Genomic DNA, 9823 nt, shown 5'->3' with positions numbered 1-9823 from the left:
GCAATATTTTTCACTGGGTATTCTGAAGAAGTGACATTCTGTAACCTCTTGAAACTAGTGCATTTAGAAACGTAGGATCTGTTGCTGAGAACTCCAAATATAAGCAGTAGAGGTTGGACCTGATTGAAACTGGAGATGAATATGATGGATATGAATTCAGCGAAGAACACAATTTAAACTAGTTTAAAGCCAATAAAACAGCGCTGACAACAGGGAAAACACTGAGTGCTACGAGACCGAAGGCTTTTCAGTCTATATATTGCCATCATTTTCCATGGATTTACTGTAGTAACACTAACTGCACCAAGGTATTGTGACAAGAATTCGTGATATTCATTGAATTTTATAAATCTAGACATGTATTAAATGAGTAGGCCTACTGGAATATGATTAGAGTATATTTATGATTAAACTATAACTTTTGCATGTTTATTAATGTTTTTCTATTAAGATAGTTATGTTTTAAGAAAAAATGTTTGGAAACGTGTAAAGATTTCAAAAGTATTAAGTGTTTTTTTTTTTTTTGGGGGGGGGGGGGGGGTATTTTAAGGCAAAAATGGGTGTGTATGAGCTGGGCTGTGATCCAGTTGAACGGGGAACTCTCCCAGTTTCCAATTCGACGTCATGTAGGAAGCGCAGCAGGAAGGGTGGAGAAATGAGCCTGGGCTTCCTTCCTAGTATCATTAACGTTAGTTCTCTTTCATATAAACAAAAATTAAGCATACTAGCAACTAACTAAACGTAACATTACAATTACATCATTAAAATTATTTTAAAATAAGGGTTAAATCTTTAAGGTTTAAGTCTCAAAAGATCCGGATTCTCCCGCTGAATGTGAATGAAAGAAAAGCGAAACGCGTGAAGTGCTGGAACACAAGGCACAGAAGACACTCTTGAGCTCAGTGTAGCGCTTCTGGAGGACGTGCACTCATCTGCTATCTGTTAGGTAAGCAAATAATGGATCCTCCTAACTGTTGTGGATCAGACATTGTTTTGAATCAAAATCTAAATATAACGACCAATGGGTCAAGTCACTATCTACTGTTGTTACCTGATACTTTTTGTCACGAGACGATATACTTTATACATGTCTGTTTACAAAACCCCTCACGGCGCCTTGAAGTTCGAGCGACGTGTTTCTTTTTACTTTGTGAATTGCTTAATGTTGAGGAAGCTGTTATGAAATGGATTCAAACGGTTTCAGATAATGCAATGAGAAGCGTCAGTTACTTATGCGGTGAAAGTAAACACAATGTCACTTTACATGAAAGGCCACACCGTGAACAAAGAAGTCCGTGGCAAAAATACAATAAAGATACAATGAAATGTCATTTCCTGTGCCCAAGTGTTGTATATTAAAGCCTTATAGCACTAAACAACACCTTAACGCTATCGTGGTTTTTAACACACTTGAAGAGTCTTGAAAGACCACAAACATCTGCTAAAGAGAAAAGTAGGAACTGTTTGACTTGATGTTTATAGACGAAATGACCTGGACCCAAGCTCAAAATACATATGTGACAATGTAACAAAACATAAGGGTCCATTTGTAAAAAAAAAAAATGAGATTCATACATCATCTGAATAAATAAGCTTTCCATTGATGTATGGTTTGTTAGGATAGGACAATATATTTGGCAGAGATAGCCTACAGCTATTTGAAAATATGGAAACTGAGGGTGCAAAAAAAAATCAAGATATTGAGAAAATCGACCTTTAAAGTTGTCCAAATGAAGTTCTTAGCAATGCATATTACTAATCAAAAAATAAGTTTTAATATATATTACAGTATGAAATTAACAAAATATCTTAATTTAGCATGATCTTTACTTAATATCCTAATGAATTTTGGCATAAAAGAGAAATCAATAATTTTGATCCTATACAATGTTTTTTTGGGTATTGCTACAAATATGCCCCAGTGACTTAAGACTGGTTTTGTGGTCCAGAGTAACAATACAAATTGTAATTATTTCGTGATTTCTTTACTTCCTATCTTTTGTCCTCTTTCTGTCCTTACTTGACTTGACTGACAACATTTTTAAATGCTTTAAACATGTTTTTACTTGTAGATCTACATCAAAATGTAGACACTGTGACTCACCGTGTCATGACATGTCTGCTGGAAAACAAGAATTTAGTCCATCCTAATAACTCATTTAAATTTCTGATCAGAAGTTTCTCATTGTGTTCATCGTGCTCAAAATCATCACCTCCAAATGACTTACCATCCCAGATCTTCAAAGACAGATTATCACAGGCTTGCTTTTAGTGTTCTAATATTTACTTTTTATTTTCTACAGTTACTGTATACCGTTATTCAAATAATTAAGCCCAGAGAGAGCTGAGGAATGTGCACAGGGCCTTCCACTTTGCAAGTTCAGACTCGCTCTTACATTGAACAGAAATATAGTAAATATTTTTATTAACACATTTTTGTGTTTGGGTCTTCATTTGAGACATTGCCCAAATTAATTTATTATTTATTCACCCACCTTCTATTTTTTTTTTTTTAGATGCAATGAAAGTCAGTTTCCAATGTTGTTTTTGACCCCTTTAACGTTCACTGGACAAACAATAGCAGTTAAAACAAATTAAATTTCAATTTGTGATGCTACTGTGTTTCTCTTTACATTTCCAGAAGAAAAAAAAAATGAAAGTAACTGCATTTACCCTTTGTTTGATAATCATAAAATTAATGAATAAATCATAGCAAGTAAGCACTGTCATACTTTAAGGAACATATGTGACCTTGGACCACAAAACCTTAGGTCTTAGGTGTCAATTTTTCGAAATTGAGATTTATACATCATCTGAGCTAAATAAATAAAAAGCTAAATAAATAAGCTTTCCACTGATATATAGTTTGTTAGGACAGGACAATCTCTGGCCGAGACGCAACTATTTGAAAATCTGTAATCTAATTGCAACCCTGAGAAAATTGCCTTTCAAAGGTGTCCAAATTAAGTTCTTAGCAATACATTTAACTAATCAAAAATTAAGTTTTGATATATTTAGGGTATGAAATTTACAAAATATCTTCATGGATCATGATCTTTAGTCAATATCCTATGATTTTTGGCATAAAAGAATAATCTATAATTTTGACCCATACAATGTGTTGTAAATAACTTGGGTATTGTTGAAAATATACCCCAGCAACTTAAGACTGGTTTTGTGGTCCAGGGTCATGTATAAGGAGTTGCCAAAGCTAAAGTGTTAAATAACAGGTAAAAAAAAAAAAACAAAGAAACAAAAAAAGCATATTTTAATGCATATAAAGCTCAAACTGCATCCTGAAATTTTACATTTTTATAGGTCCTTTATGTCATTTTTCATAAGCAATGAAATGGCGGAATCTCTTTTTGACAATAAAAGTGTATTGTTATTTTAAATTCCAAGTTGAAAAACACCTTAAATGTGTCATAAAATGTTCATATGACTTGTGCGTTATGGTCTTCTGAAGTTGAATGATAGCTTTGTGTGAGTATTGTGCACCAGTCATATGGACAGTACTGACCCTTGTGCTTTTTTGCCATTGTTGTGTGAAGATACTGACAAAATTATCATCACGTACTCACCTTCATGTTCCCACTTTTCAGGGTAAACAAGCTGTTCAGTTTGTTAATGAGGAGGAGTTTTTTCAATAGCCTACAGTAAATGTGACGTGTACAGTATAGACTGTTTGCTACCCCTGGCAAAGTGTGTTAATTAAACTGCTGGCCTTTAATCGTGGGACATGCAGTAATCACATCCTTATCTTGCAACTGTAGAAAAGGAAGCTGACATTTGTGCAACACCCGTTACTTAACAGTGAGAAATGCATCATGTGGAAAATAAAAAAAAGGGGATTTTACTGGCTCAAGATGACCACATGTTACTGGTTTGAACTTAGACTGACTTTTTTAATGTTTTGGTGTTTTAATAAAATTTTAATAATACAGCTATTTAATTATTAGGTTCAGGTTCTAACTATACAAGTCAACTACATAAATCATTTTGTGATCAGAAACGACCTACTTTCATAATTGTTTTCTTCTGTAGGTTCAGCAGAAAGACTGCTCTGAAGATTAGTCACTGAGTTACTGTTCCTCTTTTGCCCTCTAATCATCTAAGATATATATATATATATATATATATATATATATATATTTTTTTTTTTTTTTTGTTGCAGTGCTCACACATTACTGTGCAGGTTTGCTGTTGTGTAAAATATAGTTTTAACTGTAAACTTTTAACTGACAAAAATGTCGGTGTGAACTAAAGAAAATATATAGTAATATAAAATGTTCATTAACATAAATTTATATATATATACAAATTTGTGAATAGGGTCCATAACATCATTGTCTTCAATACCAGATTCAGTGGGATAATAATAAAAAAAAAAAATAGTACAGTTTCTGAAAAGCTTTGATTTTTCAGTGTCATTGTGTATAAATGGACTGCATTTATATAGAGCTTTCAACAGACCACATGGCCATCCAAAGTGCTTTACAATTTGCCTCACATTCACCCACTGACTGCGGTGTCTGCCATTCAAGGCGACATCTAGCTCATCGGGAGCAGCTGGGGTTAGGTGTCTTGCTCAAGGACACCTCGACACTTGGTCAGGTGGAGCCGGGGATCGAACTACCAACCTTCCAGTTTGTAGACAACCTACATGAACCACTGAGCCACTGCCGCCCCAGACAGATTATCTGTTTCCAAAATGCATCACAAAGTGCTTGAGAAAGCTGTAAACTAATTCCACATTGCACAAGGTGCAAACAAACTTACGCCTGTTTCACACTAGGGCTGTCACTTTTAGTTCGAAAATCGATTGCACAATCGATCGGACCAACCAAAAAAAGTTTCGAAAATGAAAATAGGGAATCGATTTTAACAAATATGTACACTATTCATTTTAAAATAATTAAACAATTAAAAAATATAGATGTAACAAAACTCACAAACAAGCAGAAAAAGAAAATAAAGAATTCCGAAAGTGCAGTATATATAAAATAATTTTCTGCGCCTAGACCCAGTGACGTCGAAAGGGACCTCTTTGTTCACACCAAACGCGAATAGAGCGTCTGGCGCAGTGTTGCCAACTTAGCGACTTTTCAGACCCTCTTAGCGACTTTTTTCCAAAAAAGCGACTAGCAACAAATCTAGCTACTTTTTTTCAGACCTTATTTAGTCTCTGAGACTCTCCGGTACTGCCGCACAAGCACAAGCTCTCTCTCTCTCTCTCTCTCTCTCTCTCTCTCTCTCTCTCTCTCTCCAAGCGTGTGCATACGCCTCTCTTTCTCTGCGTCTGCTCTATTCAACGAGCAGAGAGGAGCAGCACTTTCAGTTAAAAAAAGATATTCTGTTGCTTCCGACTCTATTTTACATACAAGTATAGCCGAAATCACAGTACAACCATTGTCTTAATCTTATGTGTATGTGATTTCATTAGACAATGTCGTGAATAGGATTTTAGTGCAGAGATTAACATCTTTGAGAAAGGGTTTTTTAGGGCCCTTACATAGTCAACGCGAGAAACGCGAGCGACGCGCTCCCTTTCATAGTCTAACAGTGGACGCAAGCGTGCAATACACCGCTCACGCAACAGGGGGTAGTAGAGTCGGGTCGCGTGATATTCAGATCACAATGGCATTCTGTTGCTGATTTTACATCGGGGGCAACAAAGGCAATGCAGAGATAAATATGGATGAATACGTAAAAGTTCGCATAATTTTTTCTCTTCGCCCGCCATTGTATTCAAACCTTCTTCTTCTGTAAACACAATATACATGAATTAATGTACAATACTTGCAATGTCACCCCCACTGACAACGCATAGTATTGCGTGCATCAGCGCGTCGCGTATCAAAAACTAGGACGACACATTTGTCTACGCACCGACGCATAATGGCGGCCGAAGCGTAACGATGCATAGCCTCGGGGACGCGTATGCGTACAGATGCGTTGACTATGAAACGGCCCTTAGTCTTAATGGACCGCGTTTCAGTCATTATAATATTAATTCCATTGTCGGACAACAGAAACATTAACATATAATAATAATAATAAAAAAAAAAAAAAGTTTTATTGACAATTTTGGCTGCATTAAAATGCAATACATGAGCAGTTGAAAGAAGTTGGCAACACTGGTCTGGCACGAATGATTTCAATGTTAAGTCAATGTAAAGACGCGTTTACGCGTATCTGGAGGTCTCGTGGCGCGGAAGACGCGGATTCGCCTCAATCGGGCATCTAGTTACAGGAGATTCTGATTCTTTGCAAGCTGACAGCGACCGGTAATATACCCACCTTGCACAGCTGTACCTGAGTGTCCCTGGGACATCGTGCGGTCGGAGTGCGTCTGCTCAACAGCTGGACATATAGTGAATAAAAAAACGCTCTGCTCTGGACCCCGAAATGTTGATCGACTTGTTTTCCTGTCCAATAAATTTGGAATGGCGATGGCCGCCTAGCCTAATTGTTGGTTACTTTCAATAAAAAAAACATACATGGGCTGTTCTCAAGTCCATTTAAAGTTTCATTTTTTAACAGTTTGAAATGGATTGAATCATTATTTAAAATAATCTTGGAGATTCTTTGAATAGCCTAAATCATAAATGCAGCGGGTTGAAGCCTGCAGTGATGCTTTTCTGTTGTTATGGCAGCAGTCCCCTCTGCATATGTTATATCTTTTTTTCGAGAATGTTGCACTCCTGTTGCTGTTTGTTATTTAGCACGAAACTTCATGCCAATAAATAAGAAATATTGTTTGTCCATTATTTGACGTTGAAAAAGACGTTGACGTCTTTTTTTTTAGACATGGAAAATAGATTTTACAGTCGATTCAGTGAACACTTATGTCTTAAAAATCGACTCTGTCTGCAGAGCGTATGCGTTTTGTATTTTTTTATGCACCCATGTTAACGGATTCCAGCATTCACGTAGTTGCGGTCCGTCAGTGTGTTCTAGGAGCGGTGCGTCTGCAGCAGTGCAGCAATCATTTACGTACCGAGTAGCGGACTGCAAACGTGTCCTGTGTGAAAGCACAATGAGTATGAGTCTGTGCTGCTTCAGCACCACATACGTAACGCACACAGACTGCATACGCACTGCAGACGGATTATGTGTGAAACAGGCGTGCGTCTTGTCAAGGTTTCCATTGGGAAGCTTCTTAAAAAGCAGTCTGCAGTTGTGAAATGTACATTTGCATACCGAGGAAGTGAACTGTTTCCACAGTAACAGTAGTGACATGTTTTATTTGAAGTATTTGATCACAAAAAAAAAAAAAAAATTCAAGCATTATTTATGTATTTTAAAACATTACACCAAGTGGTATATATTTTGAAGAAATGCTGCTGTATCACAATGTGTTGGTGCTGAGGATAGTGGAATGTTAGTATCATATAGCATATTTATGCATATAAGCAGACAGAATCTGATGATATAGTGTAACACTTTTTTTTCCTAATATTAAAACCTGATTGAAACCTGATTGAACCATGATATTGCCTTGCAATTCAAGTTTCATTCAAGCATGCATATTTTCGGTGGTGATGAACGTAGTTTCCTCAGAATAGTTTGACTGAATAAAGGCGGGTGTACACAGTGCAATTTTTGCTGTCGCACAAGCTTACAATTTTATCTCTCAGGACAAAAAATTGCAGATGGTCGCGGCTTGTGTGGTGTACGATCCAAGTGCATTATGTGCGGTTGAATGAGATGATTTGGTGATCTATCTGAAGTTGACCAATCAGAAGATGATAAAACCCACATATTATGTAAATAAATAGTCTATATAGTGTCTAATTATAGTCTTTATAGTTCTATTTTTATTTGTTATTCCTAATTATGCCAAATTTGCCATTCAGCTTCATGAATGAATATTGTGATACAAATGAATGTTGTAATTTTGAAGTAAACTCGCTCTTAGAGAGAAAAAACCCCAACTAAAACCAGGCGTCTTACGTCACCGCGTTCTGAACTCGTACGTGCTCATACCGGTAATTTTCCTTCTGCGTTCACACACAGCAAAATTCCGGCAATTTACTGGTAATGTTACAACTTCTCATGCCGTTAAATTGCTGGAACAAATTTACCGGTATTTTTGAAAAGATCCTGTTCACACATGATCTCTTTACAGCAGGGTTTACCGGTAATTTTCAGGAAAAGTCTGTATGTGTGAAAGGGCTTATTGTGTCATAACTGCTTTTCTGACTGATATGACATTATATATTAGCTATTAGTGGCTATTCTTGGAATTTTAAATTAAATTGAGGCTGGGTGGTGAAGCTCTAGAGGATATGGAGTCCTTCACATACCTCAGCAGCATGGTGGGTAAACAGAGTGGGACAGATGCTGATGTGAAGGCCAGAATCAGCTAGACCTGAGAAGCATTCATCCAGCTGGAAAATGTCTGGAGCTCCAAGGAGATCTGTCATCACACCAGAATATTTTAACCTGTTAACCTGCACCCCCCATTATGGGACTCACAGCTGAAAATGCCCTGTACAAAATTTTCAATTGCAACAGTTCCTGACTTCACACACGCACGGGGGAACGGGGAAAAAAGGCGCAGCTCACTTTCTGTGTCTGTCCACTGTTCTGTCACACTTTACTAGAGAGGAATGAGGAGACACTGGAGAATACTTTAACAAGACTTTAATTCCATGGATAAAGGGAGACAAACTTAAGAACTCAGGATGACCTGAGAACTGATTAGTTACCGAATGGTTACCAGACTTGGTGTGCACCTCTGTATACTTTCCTACAAGACTCCCTACAATCCTCCTGTGATTCTCCAATGTTGTACTCCTTAGTTCCTGGTTCCGATATCAGACAATCCTGCAAAGAAAACCATTATCATCAACCTTCATCAAAGATCCATTGAACTGTTTACATATCCTAGATTCTCACCTGCCATTAGCTCCTAAAAATCTGCCTCTAAGTCTGAAAATTCAGCACTGCGTAACAGAAATTATGCTTTAAACTATATTAAAATAGGAAACCGATATTTTATATTTCACAGTATTACTGTTTTTCTTTTCTGTAATTTTGATCAATTAAATACAGCCTTGATGAGCATAAGAGACTCCAGAAAATAAAAAAATCTAACTGATTTTGAAAGGCAGTGTATAAAAAGCTATATTAATGCAGCACTTGACTAATGTACATACACACTTTAACTTTGACAGCCCTAATATGTATATATGTGTGTGTGTGTGTGTGTGTATCTTTAATGGGTCACAGACACTGTACATTCTATTATTTATTTAAATCATTCTAATCTTATCAGTAAACAATTAATGTTTGGATAATGTGTGGTGGTTGTCAGTTGAAAATTAACTGAAATCCCTTAACCAGAGAGTTCTTGGTGTCCCTTCGTAAATCTTACCTCTAGTGGTTGTCACAACCCTCATTTGGGACTTACTGACATCAAACTGAACATAATTGCAACAAATAAGGTGACAAGATCTCTCTGGGCAATTACATTGTTACATTAGTAGGTGGCAGCAAGAGACTGTCTCAGCCGACCAACTGCTTTAGACACAGAGATGACAGAAGCAACCAATGAGACTTGTTGTGTTCATCCTTCAGTCTGATTACTAAAATTAAAAAAACTCACAGTAAATACTGCCCAGTCTCAAGCAAAGCTAGCAGCAGTCTTGCCAAAGTCCCCTCTCGCAGGCAGAGCATACAGTATAGATGTTGTTTTGTAAGAAAATACGGCAGAAGGCAAAATATGAGTGATAAGAGTGATGAGGAAATATTACATGAATTGAGGTAAGAATCAAGCTCTTATAGATTATTATACTTTTATTATATTATATTATAT

The 9823-nt window shown here is 36.7% G+C and overlaps 1 protein-coding gene across 1 annotated transcript in view; it reads left to right on the top strand.

Annotated features, from left to right (window-relative positions):
- Positions 1-611: 611 nt before the first annotated feature.
- The window catches only part of LOC113050723 (inactive rhomboid protein 2), a 59071-nt gene continuing 49859 nt past the window's right edge, over positions 612-9823 (top strand). Inside the window, exons 1-2 of the mRNA XM_026213975.1 lie at positions 612-688; positions 798-946. The gene's annotated coding sequence lies outside the window, so the exon portion shown is untranslated. The remainder of the gene's footprint in view (positions 689-797; positions 947-9823) is intronic.

Source organism: Carassius auratus, chromosome 31, assembly GCF_003368295.1.
Source record: "Carassius auratus strain Wakin chromosome 31, ASM336829v1, whole genome shotgun sequence".
Lineage (NCBI taxonomy): Eukaryota > Metazoa > Chordata > Actinopteri > Cypriniformes > Cyprinidae > Carassius > Carassius auratus.
This window is presented reverse-complemented; position numbering and strand designations above follow the sequence as displayed.